The following is a 17,123-nucleotide window of genomic DNA, read 5'->3' as shown; positions in this document are numbered from 1 at the left end:
GTCTTTATGTGTGTGTGTGTGTGTGTGTGTGTGTGTGTGTGTGTGTGTGTGTGTGTGTGTGTGTGTGTGTGGTGTGTGTGTGTGTGTGTGTGTGTGTGTGTGTGTGTGTGTGTGTGTGTGTGTGTGTGTGTGTGTGGGTGTGTGTGTGTGTGTGTGTGTCCATACGGGGTAGTTTGTTGTTTTCATTTTTTCCATAGTTCGTTTCCACTAAACAATGTAAGCTGATTATCAGCAATTATTTTCAGCACGAAAAATCATTGTGTAATTATTCTGTAATTTTCGTTTAATTTGAATAGCCGCAGGGCAGCGAGCGGGTGGCAACGAAGGGGGAAATAATGCTTAATTTAATAATAATGGCACAAGACACGGTTACCCGGAACGGAAATTAAACGAGAGAAATAGAAAATGTTTGTAAACACAGCGTTCGGCTGCATGAGTGTGTGTGAGTGCTAAGTTCTTCCCGCGCGTGTAGTATTACTTTTTTGTTTCATTCATATTCAATTCATTTTGCTTTCTCTTGAAAAAGAAACATCATACCATATGTTTAAATGCCTTCATTCCGTGGCTAAATTAATCTAAATGTTGCAAGATAACACAAGGCAGTACACAGCACAAATTGGTAGTACTCTAATGCACTAAATTGTGCTCTATGGCATACATTATCGAACTAAAACTAAATCTTTCTTGCCCATAGTCGTGCATATAGGTCATGCGTGGTCTCAAGCAGATGCACCGCATTTCGATTGGATTTAATAAGATTAATGAGCAAAAATTCCCCTCCATTAGTTCGCAACGGGCAGAGGAAAACGGGCTTAACGATAAGCAAAAGTAAATTATGCAGCAATGACGCTGCGCAAGATGGCACAAAAAAGTTGCATAAATGCGTTCAATTATTTTCAATTAAATTCTAAACTAAATCAAAAGAAACTGTCCATTGCCCACGGTCCAACCTGCACAAAACGGTGCACTGCAACTTCTTCCTTGCAACTGTCGAATGCGTATGGGTTTGCGCGTCTGTGCGCATCAAACGCGCATGAAAGCACCATTAACGAAGCACAGATTGACAATGATAATTGGCCTGTTCCCGCTACCGGTTTTTCGTCGCTTGCCAGCAAGAAAGGGCCTTCGAGAGGATGGCGGAGGAAGGGGGAGGGGGAGAAATCACACAATCTTTTGCTGCGATGTACTGCTGTGACTCGACTGCGTGATTGTGATTTTCGCTCCAGCAATCGGTAAGACCAAGATGGGTTCTTCTAACGGTTCGACGGCGATCAACATTGGTATCGTCATTGCTAAAATGCACAACAATGGCACAATTTATGATAGTTATGTAGCGTGCCAACGACATTTGCGAGTACGCATAGCATCGTTTAGCGGGGCAGTATGAGTCAAATCTGTCTGTTGGGGGAGGATTTGTTGTTAGTCGATTTCCTACGCTTATTTAGTTGAAGAGTGGCAAAATTTTCCATTATTTTTTTAGATAATGGTGCGATAATGGTAACGTTACAATGTTAATGATAATGTGAAGATAATGGTTAAGGGCCGGTCTGGTGGTACAGTCGTCAACTCGTACGACGTAACAACATGCCCGTCATGGGTTCAAGTCCCGAATAGACCGAGCCCTCATACGTAGGACTGACTATTCTGCTATGGTAACAATAAGTCACTGAAAGCCAAGCTCACTTCACTAGTGGGTACAGGCAGGCCTTGACCGACAGCGGTTGTTGTGCCAAAGAAGAAGAAGAATGGTACAACACTTTAATAAGACAAATTACAGGTCATTATGTTGAATTAAATTCCTTGAATGACACATGAGGTGTTATTTGAGTTTTGTTAATTTTCAAACTTTCATACGTTCCTTTTCATTGCAAATTGGGGAAAATGTTTAAAAAATAGTAACGGTGGTCGCTTATAAACGTGATATATCGTTCCGACCATGTTGATAGATCCAGCCTTTCCTAATTTTACGATCGTTCATACCAATCAGACCGTTCGGATTGTTGTGATCGCTCCGACCAGGTTCAAAATTTCAAACCTAAATTTAGTAGCAAAACAAACATACTTGTTTCGTTTCAAAAAGTACATCACTATATTAGATGCTCCTGGAATTTCCCAATGTTTGACCATTTATTCAAGTTTCCTTTTCAAAAATATAAAATTATTCAAGGTTCTCCAGATATTCGTCAAATTTATACTATAAAAGCCAACCTTCGCATTACTTTGTTTTGCAAATTCAGAATTTGATTGGTTTGATTGTCTAACATATGACTAACAATGATTTCAGTTTAATTTGATTGTAGCATAGTTTATTTATTTAGTTTAATCAAACTAGTCTGTAACCACAAGCTTTCATTCAGCTTTATGTTTCAATTTTGTGTGATCATTACTCTTCATGAAACGAGATTTTGTTGCAATAGGCAATGCACAATGTAATTTGTATGCATGTAAACAAACAGTTCACATTGATGACTAGGACACCATGTCCCGTTACATTGAATAACCCGTCGTGAAAATGTTCGATGACTCACCAATTCTACCAGAATGCTATAGGCCACCCACTGGCCGTGGTTTCACCCTGCTAGGAACGCATCGACAATAAATCACTCTTAAAGTTGCGCGTTCTCCAATAAAATCCCGTTTACTTCCATGCTTAGGCAGCACCTCCGTAAGACACTGGTGATCGAAAAGTTGTCTAAGGTATTAATCGAGTGCATCCAGAAACCCCGCCACCCATTATGCAGCTTTTTTTGGTCGTCGCTTCGACGTCCAGTTTACTCTCTGCTATCTCCTCATTCCGTCCGTCGGCTTGGCCGGTTAAGCTAAACGATAGAAGCAACAGCTTTCCATCGAACCAGCAAACGGCACACAGAAATAACAGAAACACTCACACGGACCGCGATCATCAGTGGGCATCCTAATGTTTTACAAACGAGCAAACGAAAGTTCGAATCGGACTCGAAATCGAACGATGGTTCAATTCGATCGGACGTGTGTTTAAAATATCTGCTATTCCCGGCTCTATCGCGCCTGCACGCCACATCAGGCCTCGATCGCTGTGTTTGAGAACGTCTTCCGAGTTGTGCTCGCGTTTGCTTTGCGTTTCCTGGTCTCGCGCGTTCGTCTTCTTCTATGACATCTTCATGTTTCCTACCCTTTGGTCGTTTGTCCGAATCTCGTTATAGATCGACTAGCATAAAGACACCAAAGCAAACAAACAAATCCGCCGATCCGTATGAATGGAAGCAGTCTTGGAGCCGTGTGCTTGAAGCAGATAAGTAGTGGAGGAGAAAAAAAAGTCTATCGATCCTCGAGACACCGGACACAACGCCCGGGCTCGCGCGGAAGGAAGAAACTCTGAGCACGCTTTAGATAGACCTTTTTTTCACACCCAACAGCACCTATAACACTCTGCCCGAAGCATCCGATAAGCCTCCCACCCACCCACTGCGACGATGGTTTGGATAGCTTGGTACAGATCCAGCCTTCGTCATCTCGACCGGCATCATCCCTTACGCTTACCGCCACTTACTCCAGCCTGTCAGAACAGTTCGTCGTGCCGTGTTTTTCTGGTGTATCTGCATAAATAATTTCAAACAATAAAACCACATATAACCATGTGTGTATGTGTATGTGCGACTCAGGATGGAGAGTGAACCATTGATTCGGGCGCGAGTTTTACCCGCGGCTACGGCCAATCATGATCACGATCGGGAGATAATGATGATTCCAATATTTATTATTTTAAACGCACACATAAAATATGCACCGGGTCAGCAAAGCCGCCACACGACACGAACGCGTTTCGGTCGTTTCGTTTCGTTTCAGTTCGCTTTCCAACATTCTGTTGTCGCGGTTGTTCTGGTTTCGGAAATGAGTGGGAAAAGCGATTCGAGCGGACACGAAAAACATAAATACCCCATGGTAAAAGTAAAAGCATCCGCGGAAGAATGATCCTGAGTGTACGCCATTCTGTGCCCAAGTAGTGTGTATGTATGTTTTTTGTTAGTTCAATTCCACATGCTTGCAAAGTGGGCATAGGGCCAAAGCTGAAACAAACTGAACAAAATAGTTTGATATTCGACATACTTTTAGTGCACTCATCGCTGGGAAATGTAAAATGAAAAGATTAACTATAACACCGATTGTCACCATTTGTCGGAATTATTGCGAAGAAATAGAACATATAATCTTTGGAGATGTTACACGAAATCCTAGCTTCAGTAATAGTCTGTACGTCAATTAAATCATTACAAATTTAATCCCAGTAGACTTCTGGTAAGTATGTAGATGTTTGCTAGAAGTTTTTGCATGGATCAAAACATAACATTTATAATATTATTGATTATTGACAAATTTGATATCAAGGAAGCACCATTCTTAGAAGTGCTATATACTTCAAAGAATATAAATGAGACATGGACAAAGATTTTTTAATGGTGGTAATGATAACCTAATGGTAAACGCACACAATAACATCAAATAAAACAATTTCAATAAAAACAAATGTGGAAATTTAAAGATTCTAACCGATTTTTTGTATGATCATTGATCTTTTTTGGCAGAAATCATATCAACACTAAATACAACATCAAGCGTCAAGCCTGTTAAACAAAATTAACAAACGCCGAGTTATTATATCTTATTGTATCTTCCTATTATTTACTTATTATAGTTATTCTTACCTGCACTAAAATGGTGTTTTAAAATGGATTAAAGTCATATAACTGATGTAAGATGCATAATTTTGTCAATCAATCATACAAATCCAATATAGTGGCCTGCAATTGTCGTTTGGGTATGGAAAGTACAATGATGAATATTTCCACAGACACAGGCTGAAATTGTCGCTTTATAGTATAAACTTGAACAATAAATTGAATAATAACAAAAACAAATGAAGCGAGATTTTTTCCGGCGGTAGCATATAATTATAACGTCAGATAGAGTCCAGAAAGTGTACCTAAAGTATCAGAACAATGTAAATTTTCTTCAGCCTTCATGTTCTTGAATAAAAGCTCATTTGAAAGCTCTCTAACAACCTAATCAATTTATATACGAAACTGATGAGTAATGCATATTCGATTCTTGTTTAATAAATGTTTAGCTTTTGTATGGTATGTTCTGTGGAACTGCAATGACTTTCTATCATGATCCTTACTTTTTTTTGTTTTATTTTCTTTTAATATGTAAATTCTAACGAATTTAACAGTTTGATATTGTGAAATTTCATCTTCTTTGACGATTTGACAATTAGCGATTTTTGTTAATTCATAATGAAAACCGACACGTTCGCCGTATCCTGGATTAAACAAAAGCATAAATGTAGCCAAGTGTATGAATTTTAATAAAATTAATGCCAATTTGTTGGTTTAAGATAACATTAAAAATACACTACAATAAACATATTTCAAACCTTAAGCTTATTTTAAAACATTCTACACATTATTACATGAAATCCATTACTGTACAAATGCATCGTATGATGCAACGACCAACAGCAAATGTTCAACTAAACATTTCAAACCAGCCATTGTGGCGCAAAGAAGCCTTCAGCGTTTTCGGGCGCGAGGATCAATTAAACACCAAACAAAGCCCACGGGAATGAGCGGACAGCCCGCGCATCAATGATCGTATCAGCACGATCAGACGAAGCGGTTTTGCCGGCGCTGAAGTTTTACAAACACACAAAAAACACACTACCAAACGGTTCCATAGGCCGGCACCGGCAAACATAATGCTCGCGCTACAATCATAAACCTGCAAAAGCTTACTCAGGGGCAAAGCAAAAACAAAGGCGCGTTAAAATTGCGCGGTTTTTCCAAAGAAACAAAAAATACACACGATCAAATGCACAACCTACACACACACACACACACACACACACACACACACACACACACACACACACACACACACACACACACACACACACACACACACACACACACACACACACACACACACACACACACACACACACACACACACACACACACACACACACACACACACACACACACACACACACACACACACACACACACACACACACACACACACACACACACACACACACACACACACACACACACACACACACACACACACACACACACACACACACACACACACACACACACACACACACACACACACACACACACACACACACACACACACCCACACCCACACACACACACACACACACACACACACACACACACACACACACACACACACACACACACACACACACACACACACACACACACACACACACACACACACACACACACACACACACACACACCCACACCCACACCCACACCCACACATTCACCACAACCCTAAAGATGTCCTCTTTCCGTGCTTCATCATTTTCCTTTGCGATGTAAGGTAACAATGGTAAACCAAAGCGCAGCGCTCCTGTCCTGTCCGCCCCAGACTCCAGCGAATCCAAGCGAGAAAAGGAGTAACGTTTCGACAAGTAACGATCTGGGCTGTCCATTAGCCACCAAATGATCCCCACCCCGGGTTTTGCAGGCGGCCGGATCTGGAGGATCTCCCGTTGTACCTTCGTATTTCATTCGTAGCTCACACATTGTGAGTGTGTTTATTTTTTGTTTTCGTGTGTGCCGCTTTTCCGCACCTTACGCTCATGGGCTACTTTTGCGTGTGGAACGTAACGAGCACGCCCGAAAAACGACACACATCACCATCGCATAAAGGGAGAGGGATCGTTTCATCTGTAAACCGCGCGTGTGTGCATGAGCGAGGGCGCGCGCGCGCGCTCCCGATCGCTTCTGCAATAGGTCAACCAGCTTCTCTACCTTCACCGAGAAGGCAAACCGCGAAGAAGGAATCAACCACCAACGACAAGGCTGAAAAAAGGGGGCCGGCAGTGATGATCGCTTTTTTACAGCAACGAAATGATATAATTAATTCACGCGTTCCTCTCGCGCCGCAGATGCGCGACAAAGGGTACGCGGTACGACAGCCGCACGGAGGGTTAGGGGTCGTACCAAGACAACCGTTGAAATGAAGTTCTAACCAATAGGGCTGAATCTGCGTCTGCGTACTTGCACCAGAGTGGGGCACGTACCCGCCGGCATGGCCCGGAACGGAACAAAGCATTGAGTGAGCTTTTCCCGTGCGAAGTGCGTTCAGATCAAAGATCAGTCGGAGGAGAACGGAACGAACCACAATAGCACAGTAACTGTAGAAAGAAGAAGAAGAAAAAGAAGAAGAGAAAAAAGAAAGAAATGGACCACATCTCGGCGTGTCTCCGGAAAGTCGTTCAAAAGATCAGTGAAAAGATCCTGAGGCAAAGTGACCGGGCCCGGTTTAACCTTACCGATCCTTTCTTTCCGCTTTTCTTTCCGTTCGTACGCTTTGCCACCCTTTTCTGCACCGCAATGCACCTCCGGGTGCAGGGTGCCAAGGGAGGCTGCTGCAAGTCATTACTTGGGCATCATATTTTATGTTTGAATTTCATTTCTGCTTCGTACCACTCGGTACCACACATCTACCACCACCACTAGCCGCCGCAAGCCGGTCAACAAAAGCGTGGTTCGTTTTTTAATTGTCAAACGTCTTCTCGCACAAGGGGAGACGGGAGGGGGAATGAAGAACGGGCATCTTGTGGCATTATTCTTACTCAGCCAGCAAGAAACGAACGAAGCAAAGCGTACGAGAGATTTCTCACAATAATTGACATGGCTTAAATCATGTGCTTTATAATTCTCACTTTACAACCGAACCGAGCAGGGACTCATTGAAAAATCATTGGCCAAGTAATGTGCCCTTCCCTCTCGTGCGGATAGATCCAAAATCGCTCGATTTAATCGCTCTTGGAACTGGAGACTCTTTTGTGTCTTGGCAGGCGGAGAGCTCGTTTGCATTTTTAATTCATATTTGGAATGTTAATTTGTTTCGCGCAAACTCCCTCTAAGAGTGTGCCTCGTTGCCTTCTACCCCCGCAGGCAAGTTGGACCGCGAACACGGCCCAAGAGGAGAGAACTCCCCACTACCACCTCCGCCGCACATTCGCACGCCCCTCCTTGTGGGGTTTGTCTTAACGGCGGGAAGGAAAAGCCACCATAGCCAACGCGACCACGGGGTTGCAGCGCAGCACATCATCCCCGGCGAAAAGATCGGCCGGGACCGACTGACCGATGCAACCGGAGGCGATCTGGCGGTGCAAACTCATTATTGGTTCCTCTCGATCGTATAAGCATTATTATTTATTGAAAATTGTTTTGCGCTGCCTCAAAATATATAATTACCTACGCGAGAGCGACTCTCTAACCCCGCCGGCATGGTCGACGCTGCGGTGCTTGCGCGGTGGTGTGGTCGATGGATTGCGCCGCATCATCGAATTGCACCACTTCAAGCGCAACACTGCATACCCACCATAATCACCAACTGCACAATAAAGCACACACACAAAACACCCAGAGCATCCAGGGGCCGTGGGGCTGGAGCAAAGGCAGAGCAGAGGGTTGACAGGAAATATCGCGATCGATGCTAGAGCACTCCCTTTGTGCCATCATGTGCCCTTTTTGTTTGTGTATGTGCATTCTGCAGCTGACTTCAAAGCACGGAAGATTGCAGATCAACCATCGGCGGAAGAAAGGCATATAGGGAATAGGGGACCCAGGTTGATCTTGCCGGTCCGGATGGATGGTGATGTGACGCAGCGCTGCGCTTCAGATGGATCATCGATTTCAGCCGAGTCATGTTTGCAAGCCCTGAAGCTGTGCTGGGCGAAGCTGTGTATCGCAATTAATAGACTTCTATGCAAAGTTTGCCCAGATGCAGCAACGGATTGGCCGTCGAGAGATGTCGAGAATAATTTTGCATCTCCTATCACACACACACTCACACACTCACACACACACACACTTGCACACACACTATACTAGCAGAGATCTATATTGAGCAGATCTTCGGCCACTCTGTCTTGGGCTGATATTCATTTAATCGAAGTATTCGCATGGTTTCAACTAATATTATTTTAAGTGTAACAAAATGTTTCGGAGACTAGCTTTAATGAACCAAAGTTAAAACAGCAATCGATTAATGTAGTTTAGGCTTTTATACAAAATAACGATAGCATACATGTTACAAAATGAATATGGCAGAAAAAAATCCAACAAAACACCGTCGGCAATATAGATAGTAAATAGCGAAGGGGTAGTTTGATTGTAAATCTTGAGATCATACAAGCCTCCTTTTTCACCCAAGCCGTATAGTTGCTTCATGCATTGGAGCTGTATCCGACAGACTCTCTTTACGTGTTACCAGGATAGTCAGGATACAGTATGCGTATTTACACAAATTAAAAAAAACGTATCATGTTACGTCGTATTTGTTAGGATGAGTTGTTTTAAGATTTGAATGACAGTGCTAACAGCCACTGTAAAATAATCTATTTAAACAAATCGTTACATTCCACAGAGGCTGGCGTAGCTTGTACACTGTAAATCTCTGTAACAAAACATTGGAAAAAATAAGCTACATTTCACCTCCAACTGTTACATAATTTCACGTGTAAGTTTAAGAACGATAAATACACGTATTCCAATTAAATAATCAACGCCTTCAGCGACGATTGAAGATCGCAGTGTAATAACCCTAAGGGGAGATGGGAAGGGATACAATGGGAACAACACTGGAAGAGAGAAACCGAAACGATGTAATGAGTTGATCGGAACACAAAAACTGTGGTACACAGTATCCAGATCTGGAAAATAATGTTCTTCCCTCCACAAACATAAAACCTGTTAGAAAAGGGAAAATCTAGCACACAAAAAAAGACATGGAAACTGTTGCATTGCAGCTTAACAAAAGAAGGAAGAATGAAAACACAAAGAAGCATACAAAAATAATAATTACTAATAATTATCCTTTTCGAAGGTACAAATTTAATTGAGATGTTTTCGTTTCGTGGATTTCGTGGGCTATCTCGCTCGGCAGTCGGCGGTTAGGTTCGTGCGGTAAGCCAGCCAAAAAAAACCCAATGTGGAGCCCTACGTGGTGGCAACTGACGAAGTGTATGTGTGTATGTGTACTGTCCATAAAGTGTCTATTAAAGCCAGTAAGCAAAAACATGGACCGGCATGGCATCGGCATTGAAAAACTACACGATTCGACGCTCATCAGACTGGGAGGAGCGACCAGCAAGGGAGTAGATAATTACTTTCCATGTTCAAAACAAATTATTAAAATGATTAGAAGGCCAGGCACGCTCATTTGGCGCATTAGTATTCTCTGGCTCGTCGTTAATGTTGCATTCGGCCGCATTCTGGAACGGGGAGCTTGCGCGAATTCCAGCGCCCCAGCTACCGTACCGACCCGACCTGCTGCTGCTGTATGCAGATTGAGCGCACATTTGGGAGGATCAGGCTTGGCGCCCTATACACACATACACACACACCAACGCATAGAAACACACAGTCACATGCACACATTTTACGATGCTTTACTGCCCGCACCTTCTTGGCAAGGTTTTTAATTTGGGCGAGCTGTTGCGCTTTGCCAACCGATTCCCGATTAGTTACTCTCAGCCGTCGGTTTGATGATTAGTTTTGAAATCGTGCTTTGTAGCCCCTGTCCCCCCCTTTCCTGTTCGTGTTGGTATATTACCCTTTCTGTTTGGGTTGGTATATTACCCGCGCGCAACCTGCCTCTTTCCTCGGTGTTCGCTTTCTCATTGACAATAATTACGCGGTTGGGGAGAATTAACGAGAAGATGATGAACAAATATACTCTCTACACAACGGACACACCACCATGAACGAACCAAACACACACACACGCGCGTTCATGCCCCACACCGTACATACACATAATTACAATTACCTTTTTTTTTCAGAACGGCGAAAATATCCCAAATTAACGATGTACATCCGCTTCATGCCTTCGAGGGCTTACTCCTCTCCCTTTTACAGCCCGCGGATCTTGAGATGATGATGGCGATTTTAATTTCAGCTCCGCAAGACACGCAGCAGCACATGAGTGTACACGAATTCGCACATCCGATCGCGGTACGATCGATTAATACGCCCGAAACCGACTACAATGTGTTAGCCGTATGCTCGCAGAACCATTCACACGTTAATCATCAACAACACACGTTGGGTTGTTTCTTCTGGTGCACATTGCACCGTTCCGCGCAGGTGGAAACATACACCAAGGATGCATCACCGTGTAGACGGGGGGGTGGGCTCCTCTAACACTTGCTTTTCACACACTTGGTATAGTTTCAAACGGAGAAAGAAAGCAAAGCTGGTTGCGTGAAGGTGCACCAAACAGAACAGGCTTCAGATGTAAATGTATTCTTACACTGTAAATGCAACACGTCGATTGCTCTGTCTTAAATTAAATCTAAACCCCACCAGCACTATTTTTTCAGCTTCTGATTTACTTGCTAAAAACTATCAATAGGAAGCGATAAAACGAAAGCGATGTGAAGTATGTTGCTGTTTTGTTTTTTTTTTTTTTTGTTTTCAACTTTGCGTAACTTTTTTCGTAGCACAATAACGCAACGCGCCTCGTGGACGAGATATTGATCAGCGGACTGCAAGGCAAGGGTACCGCCGGTGGGACCATGGCCAGTGGTCCCACCGAAGCCACGCCGCCGACGGGCGCAAGCTCCGCGGTTACGCGCCACAGTCCACGCACGCCGGTGGTTTGTTTACGAATAAACGCTCGGGACAGCAGCCGAACCCGACGAACCCCCGTGTTTTGGGCCGAACGTATACGCCAACAGCATGCGCGCTTGCACCACTACAGTGAAACGCGCGGCACCAAGCATTAGTCACGTGTACCGCTAGATACAGTGCCGGAAGTAAGTATTTAAATTTAACGCTTTAGTTGAATTGAATTATTTTCTGGGTACACTGTTTTAACATAAATTATTTATCCTTGGAATTAGTAAGCGTTTGTGTAGAAAAAGAAAATTAAGTATACAGTGCGCATCACAACAGCATAAAACAAACCAAAAGAAAAAAAACAATGTGAGATGAAAGTAATTTCATAGTGACTTACTCAATAACTTAAAAAGAACATAAAATACAACTTTGACTCCTTTGCGTCAATAGGCCTAATAGGGTCTAATAGGCTGCAAAATGCTTTAAAATTTAATCCTTACTGCGAATGATAGTTCGGATGGTTATCAAACGAAGTCATGTAACGAAAAAAAATCATTTAATTTATTTAAAATAATTATGCATAATTTTTTATCAAATATTAACATAAAAAGGAGTACATATGTCTAATCATAATGTGATTAATGGAAAGCAAAGCTCTTCTTAACATGATGATGAGGGATTTTTTAAACAATGTATTTTAAAGAAAAACATTAAATCTGAGTAATAGTTGTTTGGAGAAAAATGAAACAACCCATTTCAGACTTTTGTTAATATATTGGAATTAATTTTTAAAAGAGCATTCAGTTGCAGTTTAGCAGCTTCATTTTCGCGAAAGGAACTTACAGGAGTCCATAAATTGCATTTTTTTAATTCAATTATCGCTAGTAGTTATATAGTAATATAGTAATTATACAACTGTGCCAAATCAGCTATTATTAAAGAAGGTCCAATTAATCTATTTTATTATCCATTCCATCCTTTTCCAGAAATGAACAAGTTCAGTTTCGCTCCGATTAAAATTTGTCCATCGCTAATCGCTATCTGAAATCTCCGATCGTATTGACGGTTGTGACGCGAAAGCGAAACTGTTCAGGTGATACCAATTTGAGTGTTATATTTTTGTGTATATTTTCCTGGGAGCCAAGCACTTTTTGTTTATACTTACGGTTCTCTACATGTCAACATTCCGAAGAACTTACACCTACGGTTCTCTACATGTCAACATTCCGAGATCCCGTGTATCCCCAGCCTGCTCCCAATTGCTTGATACTCTCAGCTTTATGGGACTATCTCAGGTCAATAATAATGTAAACAATCATGGGTCTTTACTTGATCTTATATTCGCGAGCCCGCGTATAATTGAGAATGGTATGAGAGTTTTGCGTTCCATAGATTGTTTAACTGAGGAAGACCGATATCATCCGAGCTTGCTGGTCAATATTACACTTCCATCAACAACCCAGACTGCTACGGAAGTCACTGTATCGAACAGCTTGAGACATCTTGATTTTAGAAATGCTGATTTCCCAAAAATGATAGACGCTTTTGCCAATACTGACTGGTCATTTCTTAATTCTGATAGCAATCCCTCCTTATCAATCGATACGGCAATCGACTCCTTTCAAATTAAGGTTGGTCTAGTCCTTCACAAATGCTACCCTACTTTACAAGAGCGCGCAGCTTCCGGTCCGCCGTGGGGCAATAGAGAGTTAAAAAGACTTAAATCTGCGAAAAATAGAGCTTTACATCGTCTCGTAAAGTCTAATCTTCACTCCGACAGACTATTGTTTAACACTGTTAGTGGCAACTATAGAAGATTCAATAGGCATCTGTATAGAATCTATATCAACAAACTTCAACGAAGTATATCCATCGATCCGACTAAAATATTTTCTTTCGTTAACCGTAAGAGGAAAAATGCAAAAATCCCGTCAGTAATGTCACTAGACACCGAGACAGCCTCAAGTGAACTTGAAATCAGTCAGCTCTTTGCCAAAAAATTTAGTTCAGTTTCGACCTTCAATCTTCGTCACCGATTAATATTGCAACTGCCTTGCAGCACACACCCGCAGATGTTCTAGATATGTCTATAAATGATATTGTCATAACAAATGAATCGGTAGAAAATGCAATCAAACAAATTAAACCCACATTTATCCCGGGTCCGGATGGGATTCCAGTAATAGTCTTAAAGAAGTGCTCAACTTATCTTTCAGAGCCACTGGTCCATCTGTTTAAGCTTTCTCTGCACAGTTCTACATATCCGACTATGTGGAAGTCTTCGTGGATGACACCCGTTCATAAAAAAGGTCCGAGACATGTTATATCTAATTATCGTGGCGTAACTTCCCTATGTGCATCAGCAAAAATACTCAAAATTCTTGTCCAGGAAGCGTTAGTCAGGAGTAGCTTGAATTATATCAGTCCAAGCCAGCACGGATTTGTTCCCAAACGATCGGTGTCGTCCAATCTCGTTCAATTCGTGTCTGAATGCCTTACGGCAATGGACGGCAAGTCACAGGTCGATGCAATTTATACTGATTTCATGTCAGCATTTGATCGGATTAACCATCACATACTCCTTGCGAAACTGAGCCGGCTTGGCTTTCATAATAATCTAGTCATATGGTTAAAATCATACTTAAACCAAAGATCATACTGTGTTAAAATCAATAAGTGCTTGTCCAACGTGTTCGTTAGTTCGTCCGGTGTACCACAGGGAAGTAACATTGGCCCAGTTTTGTTTATTCTATTTATTAATGATGTTGTATTTGCGCTCCCAAACCAATGTTTGCTTATGTATGCGAACGATATCAAGATTTATGCGACCATTAGAAATAATTCGGACAGCTCGACACTCCAGCACAGCCTAGACGAATTTAGCAATTGGTGCTCTGCGAACTCGCTATCCTTGTGTGTCAATAAGTGTTGCGTGATTAGTTTTACTCGTAAAAAAGACCCTATCAAGCGAGACTATAATCTTGACTCGTGTATAATCCCACGTAACATAGAAATTAAGGACCTCGGTACTATTCTTGACTCAACACTCTCCTTCCGTCAACAATATTCGTACGTCATCGACAAAGCATATCGGCAGCTTGGTTTCATTCATCGTCTGACATCTGATTTTAATGACCCTTTCTGTTTAAAACAACTGTTCGTCGCCTTAGTCCGATCCGTACTTGAATTTAATGTTGTAACATGGTCTCCGCACACTAACAACTGGTCCACACGAATTGAGCGCATTCAGAAAAAAATCACAAAAATAGCTATAAGAACCTTACGGTGGAACATGGACCAGCATCTAACCTATCAAACTAGACGGCTTCTTCTAGGATTGCAGTCCTTAGAGAGACGTAGGGAGGTAGCACAAGCAGCTTTTGTAGCAAAATTAATAAAAGGCGAAATTGATGCTCCTGACCTTCTTCTTAAAATCAATTTGTACGCCCCTGACCACGCACTACGTCCTCGAAATTTTCTGATCAAAATAGACCGGACCCGTACTTACAGAGGAGCTCATGATCCAATTATTTCAATGTTTAAAGTTTTCAATAAGTTCAACTGCTTTTTTGACTTCAATATTACCGTTGCCACGTTTAAATATTCATGTCTGTTTTCAAATATATAGCAAGTAAGGTTATCTTAAGTATTACTTTATTTTAATATTGCAAAGGCCCCTGCGCGCGCCACGCAATTATCTTCAATAAATAAATAATTTTGATGGCTATCGTATGTGATAACCATGGCCCCTAGGGGATCTTGTAATTGAATATAAACAAACTGAGAAGTGATGAAATTTAATGAATTAAAATACCGTTTTGTATTGTTCTCCTGAAAAAATCCTCGTTTTATGTTTCGGTTCTAATCATTAAATCGGGAATTCGTCAGTTTTAAATTGAATTGATTGTAACAAAACAAAATGTTCGTTTGATGAAATGGAAATACCGATCATGCAATTAGCGTAGGTTGATATTAAGTGAATATTTTAAATAATATTTGCTATATCTCACATGGTTTGGTCATTCACTATAAATTTAACTAGAATTGATGTGGCTACAATATATTTATCAAAGGAATTGTTATTTTGCATGTATTTTCTTGATTTTTTAAAATGAATTATTAAACAAAAATAGAACATAATGATTACTTGCAAAACATTTACATAATAGGGTTATTTAGCATTAATTTCATCGTGTTACTAAATTTAATGATAAAATGCCTCTGATCTAACAGAAATAATTAAGATTTAAAATCAGTAATCCCTAGCTATCAAATATGGTAGCAATGACCTCCCACATAACGTAACAGGCTATCATATATGATAGCCATGGTTCTTAAGATGATCATGATGAACACCCATAATGTTTTTATTATTTGTTTTTAAAATACTTTGAGAGTAATCGATGAGCTTCGTCTCTTTAAATTATTGTTTCATTAAAAGTTTCCTCAACGGTCAATATTGATGCGTATGATTCAGTAAGTTCTAAACAAGTTCTCGCACTCATTTCAAACGATCGATCTGCATTATATACTCAACATACGAATTCGTTCAACGAAACTGAATCCATTGGTATCATTATCGTTTGCCGCCGAGCAACAAGCAGACACTTTCATCAACGCAATCAACTGAAATTAACGGCCGCAGTCCGCCGCTCTACAGCATGTTGAAATCGTTCATTTTCAATGAATAACATCCCGTAAAGTAAGCGCGCGGACCACCCCACCAGCCACTGTCCTTCCTCACCAGCAGCTGTCCTCATCGGATAATCACATTGGACGAGATTTACTTTTATCTTTCGACGGACTCACACGGGCGTCCGCGTACACACATCCGCAAACCGATCACCCATGGAACGACCGTCATCACCAGCGGCCATCCCCTCCCAAAGTCCACTATCACCGAAAAGTGCGCCCGTTGGGTGTAGCATTATTCATTTCAGCATCAGTGACAATGAAATCAAACCAACCAACGGCGGTGTAAGTAAGCACTCCATCCAGCACAAAATCCTGCTCATTCTACTGACCAGCCGGATCCCATCAGCTATCGGTGGACTGCCTCGTGCACGCGCCTCTGACCCTCTTTTCTACAGCCGTTCCAGCGGGGACGCGGCGTACCACTCGATGATTGTTACTGTTAATATATATGAAAACTGTCACCCATTATCGTCATTATTTCATTTAAAAATGTAGATCTAATTAGGTGCGGCTGTGGTAACTGGTGTGTATGGGAGCGGCTCGGTTCACTTAGAAACGAGTGTAGACCCTGCGCTGCTGGGGGCATTTGAGTCTACCAGCAGATACAGGGAAGACGACACTACCGTCTCGAAACCGTTACCAGCATCCGCACAACGCAGAACGCAGTCCGGGAGCTTCGGCTGCCACCAGTTGATCGTTCTTACCATTGAAATCGAAATGGGCACGAGGGGTGCGCCTTAGTCCGCGCGAAGGATAAGCCAATGGTATGATGAG

General features: G+C 41.9%; 1 long non-coding RNA gene across 1 annotated transcript in view; it reads right to left on the bottom strand.

Annotated features, from left to right (window-relative positions):
- The window catches only part of LOC121593299, a 44,536-nt gene extending 32,833 nt beyond the window's left edge, over nt 1–11,703 (bottom strand). The window contains exon 1 of the long non-coding RNA XR_006004755.1: nt 10,864–11,703. This is a non-coding gene — a long non-coding RNA (uncharacterized LOC121593299). The remainder of the gene's footprint in view (nt 1–10,863) is intronic.
- Nucleotides 11,704–17,123: the final 5,420 nt, after the last annotated feature.

Source organism: Anopheles merus, chromosome 2L (assembly GCF_017562075.2).
Source record: "Anopheles merus strain MAF chromosome 2L, AmerM5.1, whole genome shotgun sequence".
Classification (NCBI taxonomy): Eukaryota; Metazoa; Arthropoda; class Insecta; order Diptera; family Culicidae; genus Anopheles; species Anopheles merus.
The sequence above is the reverse complement of the archived record's forward strand: the minus strand, read 5'-3'. Positions and strand labels throughout refer to the sequence as shown.